The sequence below is a fragment of the Palaemon carinicauda genome, chromosome 2 (assembly GCF_036898095.1).
Source record: "Palaemon carinicauda isolate YSFRI2023 chromosome 2, ASM3689809v2, whole genome shotgun sequence".
Taxonomy (NCBI): domain Eukaryota; kingdom Metazoa; phylum Arthropoda; class Malacostraca; order Decapoda; family Palaemonidae; genus Palaemon; species Palaemon carinicauda.
Window position 1 is genome coordinate 22,779,611 of NC_090726.1, and position 12,500 is coordinate 22,792,110.

The 12,500-nt window shown below is 34.5% G+C and overlaps 1 protein-coding gene across 1 annotated transcript in view; it reads right to left on the bottom strand.

Annotated features, from left to right (window-relative positions):
* Positions 1–11,675: 11,675 nt before the first annotated feature.
* Positions 11,676–12,500, bottom strand: part of LOC137615499 (serine-aspartate repeat-containing protein I-like) — a 4,011-nt gene continuing 3,186 nt past the window's right edge. The window contains exon 2 of the mRNA XM_068345421.1: positions 11,676–12,500. This exon is cut by the window's right edge and continues 1,194 nt beyond it. The gene's annotated coding sequence lies outside the window, so the exon portion shown is untranslated.

The following is a 12,500-nucleotide window of genomic DNA, read 5'->3' on the forward strand; positions in this document are numbered from 1 at the left end:
CCAGGGAGGGTCAGAGAATGGGTGCTGATGACACAGTAGGGAGATCTATAGGTTTTCCAAAGCCCCATTTCTTAACTTGTATGGATGGTGATCTTGCAGACACTACAAGAAACTATCGAGCTTAAGCTGAACTCGAACCCCAGTCCGGCAGACTGTCAGGCAGGGATGTTTCTAAAAGTCCACTGTAATTTATCCTGGAAGAAAACAAGTAATATTTCCTGTCTTTTTGTGTATCTTTCTTGATACTTGACTGCTTGTGCCACTTTGTCTGTCTCTTTCAATCAATTTCCCACTACTTGAAAAAATAAGCTTGAAAACATGATTTGGCAAATAGCCTTGTGCAGAAACCAGCTTATCTGTTTACTGGAAATAATATACTTTGGTTTTCCTTAGAATTTTTTGTTTACCCTGTGTCTCAGTCAAATGCCAAATCGCTGTTTGCTCCGGGTAAACGTTCCATTTTTCTGTTTACACTCATTTTACCAATTTCATTCCAGGCGGTATCATTTGCATATCTTATTTCCTAAAACTCTCTTTCGTCAATTTCTAAAGATTTTTAACCAACTGCCTCTCTAGGAAGCGATTAATCTGCTAGACAAAAACAGAGATGTTCAATGGTCTGATGAGCATGTCTCAGTTATGCTTACCATATTGTATGTTATGATAAATTTTGTTTAATCCATAATAAAATTAGAGCGATTCGACATTCTTTATCATAATCATTTCTATTCATTGAGTATCCCCATACAACCACACACACATACAACAATTATACATACAAACATACTTACACTACACACACACACACACACACACACACATATATATATATATATATATATATGTATACCAAATCAAATAATCGTACTCAACTCCCTCTTGACCAGAGGTAGAATTAAAGAAACCCAGGCAATAGCCCCCCATACATGCCCTCTTTCATGTACCGAGAGAAGGTAGGTCTTTATTCATAAAAGGTACTCAAATCTCAAAATGTTGAAAAGAATTAGTGTAACAAGCTTTGAATATATAGAAATAAAATTATATACCCCCGCCCACCTACTCCTCCACCCCAGCTCCACATATTCCTGATCGTTAGGTCATTGTAGTTTATGATTTTGGTCAATTATGCAATCTGTCAAACCGTAAAGATTGCTTGAAACCGGACCAACTAATTGGAATTGGCTGACGATCTCACTATGCCTCCACAAAGTTTACCTTGTCCATTATTTTTTCTTACATTATTATCGTATATATTATCACAATGTCTGTAGGTGATGAGAAAAAAACAATTTAATTTGTTTGGTATACTAAATTTACATAATCATAAGTTAGCCAGTATAATGTCAAACCTATGTAATGATAATCATATTGTTAATGATAAGTAATCTGGGTATGCTAGAGTGTGGACGTGTGCAATTCATCATTGTGACCCCGTTTGTTCTAAAAGGTTGTTTTTCTCTTCCTAAAAGTTTCATATCGATTCCGATATTCAAGGTTCTATTTTTATTCCACTTTGGTCATCTGGGAAAGATAAATTGCCGTTACCCACTGAGTCTACCTTCAGCACTGAGGGTTAGACATCAAATGGTAGATTGTTATTTTTCACGAAAATAAAAAGAAAAAAAGAAAATATTAACAGCATGTATATCCCTGCTTCGGAAGCATTTGATAGGGATGCATTTTATTTTTCCGTCCATTTGTCAGTGTTGTCATTGACTAGTGATTTCAAGAAAGGTTAAAACTATTGTCGTTAAAAGACGAATTTACTGAAGTTAAATCCATCTACTATCGTTTCCAGAGGCCGTGTAATAGTGTTTATCCCAAATATCTAACAAACCGGCTTATGAATTTCCATGAAACTACAGCAATGAATGTTTCAAACATTGGCCTAATTTTTGGTGGTACAATGAATTGACATATGTGCTTAATTAACCCGTTTACTCTTAGAAAAAAAAAAGAGGAACTTCTTCCCTTCCTTCAGAGCGTTTCGAAGAAGTGGTACTTAATCACGTAACTGTGACGCAGAGGTTCCCCCAACCCACCTTCGGTGTTTACACCTATGGCTATCCTAGTACCCCCCCCCCATCCTTCTTGACTTCTTTCCTTCATTCCCATTGTTATTAGGCTACCGAGTAAATCCCTGTTAGGAAAGACTGTGTGCTGCACATATAAAATGAGCCGGAAGAGCAATAAAAAGTTTTATGGTGGTAGATAATGATTAGATGGTTAACACAAATTATCAAACATAATAGAAGAGGTTTGATACCGGGGTGTGGAATCGCACTGAGAGATATTCTACTCGGACTCCTACAAATTTTAGATTTGCGACTAAAAAATAAAATAAAACATTAGTAGAAATAGAAAACAATTTTTTTCCTTGAGAGAGTTGTATACTTGGAATGATGTTATTGGGGCAAGTCTGGAGCAGGATTCAGAAGTAATTTCACCGACTTCGACTCCTACCTCAGAGCCCTTTTAGTACAACCAAGGTAATCATCGGCAGCAGTTGTAGTAGTAGCTCTGAACTATTTCATATAGATTCGACTTTAGTCATGGCAAATATCTTGCTTTGTCCTCGCCATTGCAAAACTACAATTGCGCTGAAATTCTTTGCAACAGAGAGAAAGAAAGAAACCGCCTGAAAATTAGTATAAATCGGTAAGAAAAGTATGACTTTCATAAGTACATGATATATTGCAATATACTGCTAGCCATATATATATATATATATATATGTATATATATATATATATATATGTATATATATATATATATATATATGATTTCAAAATTTATCAAATGGCCGATGTCAATGCCCTTATATGAAACATCTTTTAGAAGTCTACCTTCTGAGGAATTCAAGCTACTCTATCTGGTGAAATTGATATGATAAATTATATCAAACAATGCTCTCTGGCATTTTCTTCCTGGCAATTGATGTATCGAGTAACCTGTGTTGTATGGAAGAATGAGTCCCTACGGCTTAACCTAAAGAAAACTATATTTCTATTGCTTTACCAACACTCGCTTGAAGTGCGAAGTGTAGGGTTAGCATGGCTTCTTTCGCCTCCTGTCATAAGTCTCATTCTTGATCTTCAATGTAAGTGAGTGGGTAAGATATAAAAGGTTGGTCTTGTGTTTAGGTAAAGTCTAAAGTCACGAATCACATTACCAGGTATGCTGAACTTTTACTGACAAAGAATTTCGTATTGCTTTGGGTAGGTCATATGACAATTATCTATGGGGTTAAACAGGGCGTTTAAACAATTCGGGGGATGGGAGGTACACGAAAAGAAACGTTATAACAACGTCACTGAGGGACGTCATCACTTTTGCGAATTGTGTGGGTGGCTAAGACTGGCTTTAGCCTCATTTTCTTAAGTAAGAAAGTTAATGAAACATAATTGGCAATGCACAGTATTTCCCAAAATTAGGCCATCGTATGAAGCGCTCCCTGCTTTGATATCATGGAAATCCATCAGTTATTTTAGGAGTTATTAAAAAAAAAAAAAAAACACTATTAGACGGCCTCTGGAAATGTTAGTAGTTGGTAGAAATTACTGTGTACAAATAGGAAACTCTTATTCATCATATGAACCCTTAAACAGAGGGGTACCCCCAGGGGAGTGTACTTGGCCCAATCTTATTCTGCATCTATACTATTGGTCTATCGAAAATACCTACAAAGGCATGGTGTGAAGCTCAAACTATTTTCAGATGACACACAATTTTACTTCTCCATAAATGATATAGTTGACACTACTGAAACTCTAAACCGAATACTTGATATTGTTAGAGAATGCATGATATTTAAACAACTAAGATTAAATGAGAACAAAACTGAATTCATGGTGGTGGGTAACAGAAACAGGGTGAGAAACTTAGGTGATATTCAAATGAGCATAAATAATGACTCGGTGTCGATATCTAGTAAAGTTTGAGATCTAGGTGTATTTCTTGACTGTAACCTGTCTAAATGCCCAATTAAATATTGTTATAAAAACTGCTAGTTATCATCTAAGAAATATTGCGTTTATAAAAAAAGTACCTGGACGAAAATTATGTAAAGAAATATGTGATAAACTGTGTTATTACCAATATTGACTACTGCAACTCTATCTATTACAATATACCAAAAGTGCAACGTTGGAAATTACAAAACATAATAAACTGAGGAGCAAGACTGATAAAAGGTGCCCCACCTACAGAAAGGATCACCCCTATACTAATCGATTTACACTGGCTGCGAATTAAAGAGAGAATTGAATTTAGAATATGTACAATAACCCAAAAAGTAATCAGAATTGGTCGTCCAAAATACTTAAGAGAATAGCTACATATTGCGCAGCCAACAAATCGTGTCGACACGAGAATAGTTACAGATGGCTTCAAACTGTTGGAACCTAGATATATGTCTACTTTCGGCTCTAGAGCTTTTAAATATGCGGCCCCCGAGACTATATAATAAGATATCATGAAACATTCGAATGATTGATGACATTAAGGATTTCAAGAGGAATCTAAAGACTTTGTTATTTAGAAAGTTTTACAACAGTGACGATTTAACAGTAAATGAACAATACGTGATCTGAAACGATAAATACTCTGGACAAACAAGGTAAAACGACAGCGGAGGTCCTGTAGAGAGTGGGGTTCTCCTGCTATATGGGACCGGAAAAGCCGCCATCAAAATAAGTAAGTAATATAACTAAGTAAGAAATCTGCTTAATTTATTACATTCATGGTTACGTTTCTGCAAACCAATACCCGTATAGATATACGATCGCTACTTTTTATTTTATTACTATATCCATTCTTAATGCTCTTATTATGAAAGCGAAAATGCTTTATTTATATCCAAGAAGAAACTTTCATTTTCAATACATTTTATTAGACAGAAGTTCGACATAGCAACGCGTAGCTATGTGTGCTTGAAATTCTTTGAATATATATGTAGAAATATCTGTATTGGAATCCAATATCATATGCAAAATTCCTTACCTTGTAATTGACCTCTGCAAGCTGACGTCATTCATGCGAAAACGTGTTATATCCCTTTTCTTACCTGGAAAACGTAAGCGGATTAAACGCCACATTGTGAAAAAAAAGAAAAAAAATCTGGAAATTAAATTCAGTAACCAATACAAACAATGGCTGGGTTTAAACTCTCAACGGATTGCTGTCGGTAATCAGATCTGCTTAAAAACTTCGATTTTACAGAGAAATTTAGTCAACTTTACTTTTGCTATTGTACGTGACCCGTCAACGTGACGAATAAATATTTAGATAGATATGCACACACGTACACGCACACCGCACACGCACACACAGATTTGACCCTTCCCACCCCCTGTCTTTTTCTAACTATAATCCTTCTCACCAGGGTAAGACCACTCCCTTTACTACCAAACGGAAGGATGGGGAAACACCGAGTAGTTCTACGTCTTGTTGCTATGCGTTACAGTAAAGATATATATATATATATATATACTGTATATATATATATATATATATATATATATAAGGATCACAAACCCGACAGGCATGATCTCGAAATGCCATGATACCGACATACACAAAAATCCTGCCAGCCATATTCCCCACTTTTTATTTTCCTCTTATGGGTCATTTTACCTGGAGACGTTCTGAAACAGAAGAAGGATTAGCATGTTAAAGGTGGGATGATTCCGTTTGTTATTATCCGGGATATAGCTTTCTTTTAAGCTATTTTTATTCCACGTGGTCTATGGAATGCAAGTTAAAAACCTTAAAGGATTTATAATCCCCAGGTCGATCAGAGCACGCAGGGTATTTGTGTGTGTGTGTGTTTGTGCGTTTGCGTGTGTGTGTGCGTGCGTGTGTGTGTAAATGGGTCTTATAAAGAATAGTCTATAGTACAAAACCAAAAACTTTTGCATTTATGCAAATATTGAGAGAGAGAGAGAGAGAGAGAGAGAGAGAGAGAGAGAGAGAGAGAGAGCTAATTCTGAAGGAATAGTACTATACTACAAAACTTAAAAGTGTTTGCAAATAATTCCAGTTTACTGAGAGCAAAAACTATGTAGATAGGAAGTAACTAAAGTATTCGAAAGGTTAATATTTAAATGTCAACCTTTCTCAAGCCAAAAGAAAGATTAGTCTGATAAGCGGTATCAATTAATCCAAAGTAAGCTGGCCAGATTCTTTCTCCATATCTGCCTTGAGCGCTTGTTGAGGTACGAACTCAGAAATCCGATTTATTTATTTATATTTTTTTTTTTTTAATGTCCATATGAAGCATTGAGATGAGAATGTCTCTCACTGCCACTTTGGTTTAGATCAAGGTCAGAGCAGAGTACTTATAAGGTCGATAAGTCCTGAATGGACAGTGACCATTTTGTCAGCAAGCACAATTTGGAGTTAAAAATATTCCAAGGGATGTTGGAGTAAGATCCAAGCAGTGGATAATGAGAGGATCTACATCGTTTTAAAGTATTTTTCAGTAAAAAAAAGGAATGGAGGTCCTTAGGTTCATGTTTCTAAAACTACTAATTCCGATAGCTGATGTAACTAGAGAGAGAGAGAGAGAGAGGAGAGGAGAGAGAGAGGAGAGAGAGAGAGAGAAAGTTATGTTTGATTAAAAAAACTGGTAAAGGCTGAATCTTATACTGGCCATTGTCTGATTGAAAGCTTTTAATTTCAATTCAAAGAACTTGATTCCTAAGCTTTATAGCTTGTATACGACGTGTAATATATTTATATGACAAAATAATTGTATGTTGTGGATAAAAATCAAAATTTTATTGTCATATAAAATGAGCAAATACAACATTTAATTATTTGTTTTTCAGGGTAAAGTAAGGAGTAAGAGGCTTATAATAATAACACTACCTCCCTGTAGTTTTCTGCTATTTCTAAGAAAATCTTATTTCAAAATTATTCATGATGTCCTGCTGGGAAATTGCTTACTTTTAGAGTTCGTACCCATACTCAAGCTTTCCAAGTTATGTTACTCATTTACGTAACTTGATGGATGTTATAAATTTGTTTTCTCTTATGAACAGGTTAATAGCAGTTTGGATAAAAGTGATATTAATGAGGACTATACCTGGATTCATACGTCATATCACCTATCACTTTGTTCTAGTAGTATTGTAGTATACATTGGAGGTTTCTTTGTTCATAAATGGAAGATATTCATGCGTTGTGAAGCCTGCTTAGATTGTTTGACTGTCATTGACAATAATGTATTACCAAGTTTGATCAAATTGAAAAGTAAAGGATATACATTCATTCCTCAAAGGATGTAGATATCCACAAGAAATGTGATTTCTTTTTTATTACTCAATATCAATTAATGAAAACTCTGACATTAGCCCTGTGAGAAAAGTATGTATGTCTAAGGCTAGTTATTTGCCAATAGAATTATATAATTTCTTTAATTAACATGTCATAAAACTCGAATGAGACTAGTTATAAAGTGGGGTAGTTTGCATGCTAACTAGCTCATGGTGGTGTAAAAATTTATGTCAATAAATTCTTTGAAATTGGAAATTTGAATGTTATTTTGAGAAAACCAACTACTTATTTCCCCATTCCGATTTATCTCCCCTTCCTTATCTCTCTCAATTCCAGTAAATATGCACAAAAAGAAAAAATAATAAATAATCATCCACTTTCCTTCTCTCTCTCTCTCTCTCTCTCTCTCTCCTCTCTCTCTCTCTCTCTCTCAAGGGAATTGAAAAGGATGACAATTTTCGCTATCTCTCTCCCTCTTATCAAAGCTCCAGGTAAAGATATTGAAATACATGGATATTGGTCAAAGGTAGGATCAAAGAAATTGTCAAGGTCGACCCGGTGACGTCATTGCGCTAATCGGCACTTATTTGAGGAATCTGTTCGACAACAGGTTAGTGGTGGTTAGGAAGAGAACAAATTGTCGAGATTATTGCTGTCGAGATTTTCCGGTAGGTCGGTAACCTGACGGACCGGGATACCGGCTTTGTGCTTGTGGCTGAGGGGTTCATGACTTTTGGAATTCTGTCCAGCTCTCTCTCTCTCTCTCTCTCTCTCTCTCTCTCTCTCGCCTTATATATATATATATATATACACATATATATATATATATATATATGTGTATATATATATATATATATATATATATTTATATTTATATGTATGTATATATATAGACCTATATATATATATATATATTTATATTTATATGTATGTATATATATAGACCTATATATATATATATATATATATATATTTATATTTATATGTACGTATATATACTGTATATATATTAATATATATACATGTATATATATTTCATATATATATAAATATATTTATATATATATAAATATATATATTTATATATATACATATATATATATATACATATATATATATATATATATATACATATATATATATACATATATATATATATATACATATATATATATATATATATACATATATATATATATATATACATATATATATATATATATATATACATATATATATATATATATACATATATACCATATATATATATATATATATACATATATACATATATATATATATATATATACATATATATATATATATATATATACATATATATATATATATATATACATATATATATATATATATATATATTTATATATTTATATATTTATATATTTATATATTTATATATTTATATATTTATATTTATATATATATATATATATATATACACAAATATATATACATATATATATATATATATATACAGTATATATACATATACATATACATATACATAGTATATATATATATATATATAGATATATATATATATATATATATATTTGTATATGTATATGTATATATATATATATATATATACATATACAAATACATATACAAATATATATATATATATATATATATATTATTATGTGACGAACCACTGTGCAAACAATTACCCCTTTATAATGGGCGGTAGTTCTCTTCACACAACAAAATAGAAGTCATATGGGTAGACTTCCAAATTCACTTGTTTCTTATTACGAGTGTATAAGATTGTTGATTATGATCAAATGTATCTTCTTAAAGCTGGTTGCAGACAACAGAAGCACCAATAGCAGGATAATTGGAGGACAGGAACAATAAACTATGTTATAAACAAAACTTTAATCTTACGTTAAACAAAATAATGAAAAAGCACTTCAAAACAACAATAATAAGCAATGCAAAGTGAATGGGTGAGTAAGGTAGATGAATCTCGTGGTGAGAACAATGTATTCTAACAAAACAATAAATTTGGGGTTACCTTATAACATGTAAGGTAAGAAAACATGGATGATTTACAGCAGGAAGGCGAGTGTAAACAAAAGATAATGAGAAGAATGGAATGAAGATGGCGCTGAAATAAGGTGATGTATTCACAAAGAAAATGGAAAAATATACTTTAGACAAATCAGATATGTTAGCATATGTACAACATATGGGGATATCACAGTCCCCCCTTGTTTTTGTTTTTTTCCATTTCCCGAGGATCAACCGAGGTTATCCTTGATAATGAGTCTGCCACAATGTTTTCTCGTCCTGATATGGCGATTACTTGGATATTATGTGCAGACAGTATGTATGACCATCTTAAAAGTTTAGGGTTGAGAGTAGTGGACCTATGGAGATGCGACAGAGGAGAGTGGTCGCTGTAGACGTAGATCGTGTCTTGTCCATCAACATAGATCTCGTATCTCTGGATGGTAGCTACGATGGCGAATAGTTCTTTCTCCACAGTGGGCCAATTTAGTTGGGAACCCATAAATCGTCCACTGGAATAAGAGACTGGTAACAGATCAGCTAGTGGGGGGCAGGTTTCCTGTTATGGCTGTTATTGGAGCAGGATGCTGTAATAAAATGCCCCCATATCCAAGATCACTAGCGTCTAGAAATCTTTTTAATTCCTGTTTGGTAGTTGGAACAGGATAAGAAGTTATGGCGCTAATATTTGCATCATGGGGTAATACTTTACCACTGCCAACTCGATGACCAAGGTAAGATACCTGACCTTTGCAAAAATTACTTTTTGCTAAGTTGATCGTTAATCCATGTTGTTTCAACCTTGAGAAAACTTCTTTTATCTTTTGAATATGGTTTATCCATGTGTCAGAGGCAATAATGATGTCATCTAAATATACAAATACTTTTTCCAAGTCTTGGTCAATGATATCTTGTATTCTTGGTAGAGGATACGAATCTTTAATTGTTAAATTATTAATCTTCCTGTAATCGGTACAAAGACGAAATTTACCATTTTTCTTTCCTACTAGGAGACATGGGGAAGCCCATGGTGACGCACTGGGTTCTGCCAATCCTTCTCTTACTAAGTAGTTCACTTCTTCTTTCATGATACCCAATTTCTTCTGTGATGTTCGATAGAAAGCTTGTTTAATGGGTGCAGCACCTGGTTGTAGTTTGATGTCATGATCTAGCATGGTGCATCTGCCTGGTTTATCTGAAGTTATACTAGGAAATTCATGGAATAAAGCTACTAAAGATTTACATTTTGATGCAGATAAGGGTTTTAGATAGTCTGATAAGTTTTCCAAGATCTTTGAGTTTTGAGAATCCTGCCAAGATGCAGTTATTGGATCATCTGTAAATTGATCCATAGGACAATCTATGTATGGTATGGCACTAGTAATCATTACCGTTTTATTTTCAGCTGTTGAGGGAGACAAATAGGCCTTTAAGAGGTTTATGTGGACTAATTGAGTAGACTTACGCTTATCTGGAGTGGCGATTATATAGTTGGTTGGCGAGATACGTTGAGTGATGGTATAAGGTCCCTGGTATTTCTCTCGTAGGGGAGAGCCTGCAAGCGGATGGTATAGCAGCACTGCATCTCCTACTTTGAAACTTCTGGTTTTAGCCTTTTTATCATAGTTAATCTTCATCTTCTCTTGAGCTGTTATCAAGTTAGTTTTGGCAATGGAGTGAAGATCTGAAAGTTTCTTGTTGAGTTCTGAAATATATTGGGAAAGAGGTACCTCATTATCTCCCAACTTCAGGATGCGTTCTTTGACTGAACTGAGGATAGTTCGTGGCCGTCGACCGAAGAGTAGTTCAAAAGGTGACATACCAGTAGACTGATTTCGAACTCCTCGTATGATGTACATGATCAGTTCCAAATCGCAATCCCACTCGTTACCTGAACTATGGATGTATTTCCGGAGAAGATTTTTAATGGTCTGGTGAGTGCGTTCTAATGCTCCATTGGTCTGTGGATGGTAAGCTGATGATGAGACTTGGGTTATATGGTAATCTTTCATAGCTGTTTTAAAAGCATGACTCATGAAATTGGTTCCTTGATCACATTGTAGTTCATTTGGAAATCCTACAACAGTAAATACGGACACTAGTGACTTTAGGATGTTCTTGGCTGAAATGTTTCTTAAGGTACTGCAAATGGATAACGGGTAGTGGGGCATAAGGCCGTAAGCAAGTATTCATGTCCCCTTTTTGTCTTAGGCAAAGGGCCTACACAATCTACTATGATCTTACTGAAAGGTTCTTTAGGCACAAGTATAGGTTTTAATGGTGCAACTGGTACTTTCACATTAGGACTACTTACTTTTTGACATGTTGTACATGTTTTTACGTACTCTTTAATGTCATTCTTCATGATTGGCCAATAAAAGTCTTGACTGATGCGTTCATATGTTTTAGTGATACCAAGATGAGAGTCAGCAGAGTGAGACAATTCTAGGATCAGAGGTCTTATATCCTTAGGAACAACTACCTGGAATAGATCCTTCCAGGTTTCTAGATGACTGTTCTTGCTGGACCTGAATTTTCTCATTAGTACATCATTATTAATATAAAAATAGGAACACTTGTTGGTATCCTTTGGTTTCACTTGGTTGAAACACTGCTGTAGAGTGACATCTTTCCTTTGTTGATAGCTAAAGGAATCAGGTTGGATCTTATATGTACTCATCAACTCGTTGAAATCCATAGGTTCAGAGACTGGCAACGGGTTTGATGATGATTCAGTAGGGGTGTCCTTTTTCCTGCTTCGTGTCACTGCTAAGCATTCTTCCTGTACAACATCACCTGGAGATACTGCTATTAAGTTGTTAAGACAACAGAGTTAGCTATGTCATTACCCAGGATTACATCTACATTCTTGCATGGTAACAGTTCTGGATTTACAGCTACTTCAGTAGTTCCAGAGAAATAAGGACAATGAAGGTTACATTAATGAGAGGCAACATAGACTTACTGGTTAGGTCATTAACTGCAACATACCTGTGAGTTTCACCTTTAGGTCGTATTACTTTAGGAGAGACGATCGTTTGAGAGGATCCAGTGTCTCTGAGTATGGTTACAGGTTTACCATTTATTTTGCCTGAGCAAGTGAAGGGTGCAAACGCTTGGGACTCGTGTGATGCACAATGGAAGGTCTTTTTCTTCTCCACCTTAGGTTTTGGTTCCTGTTTGGGCAG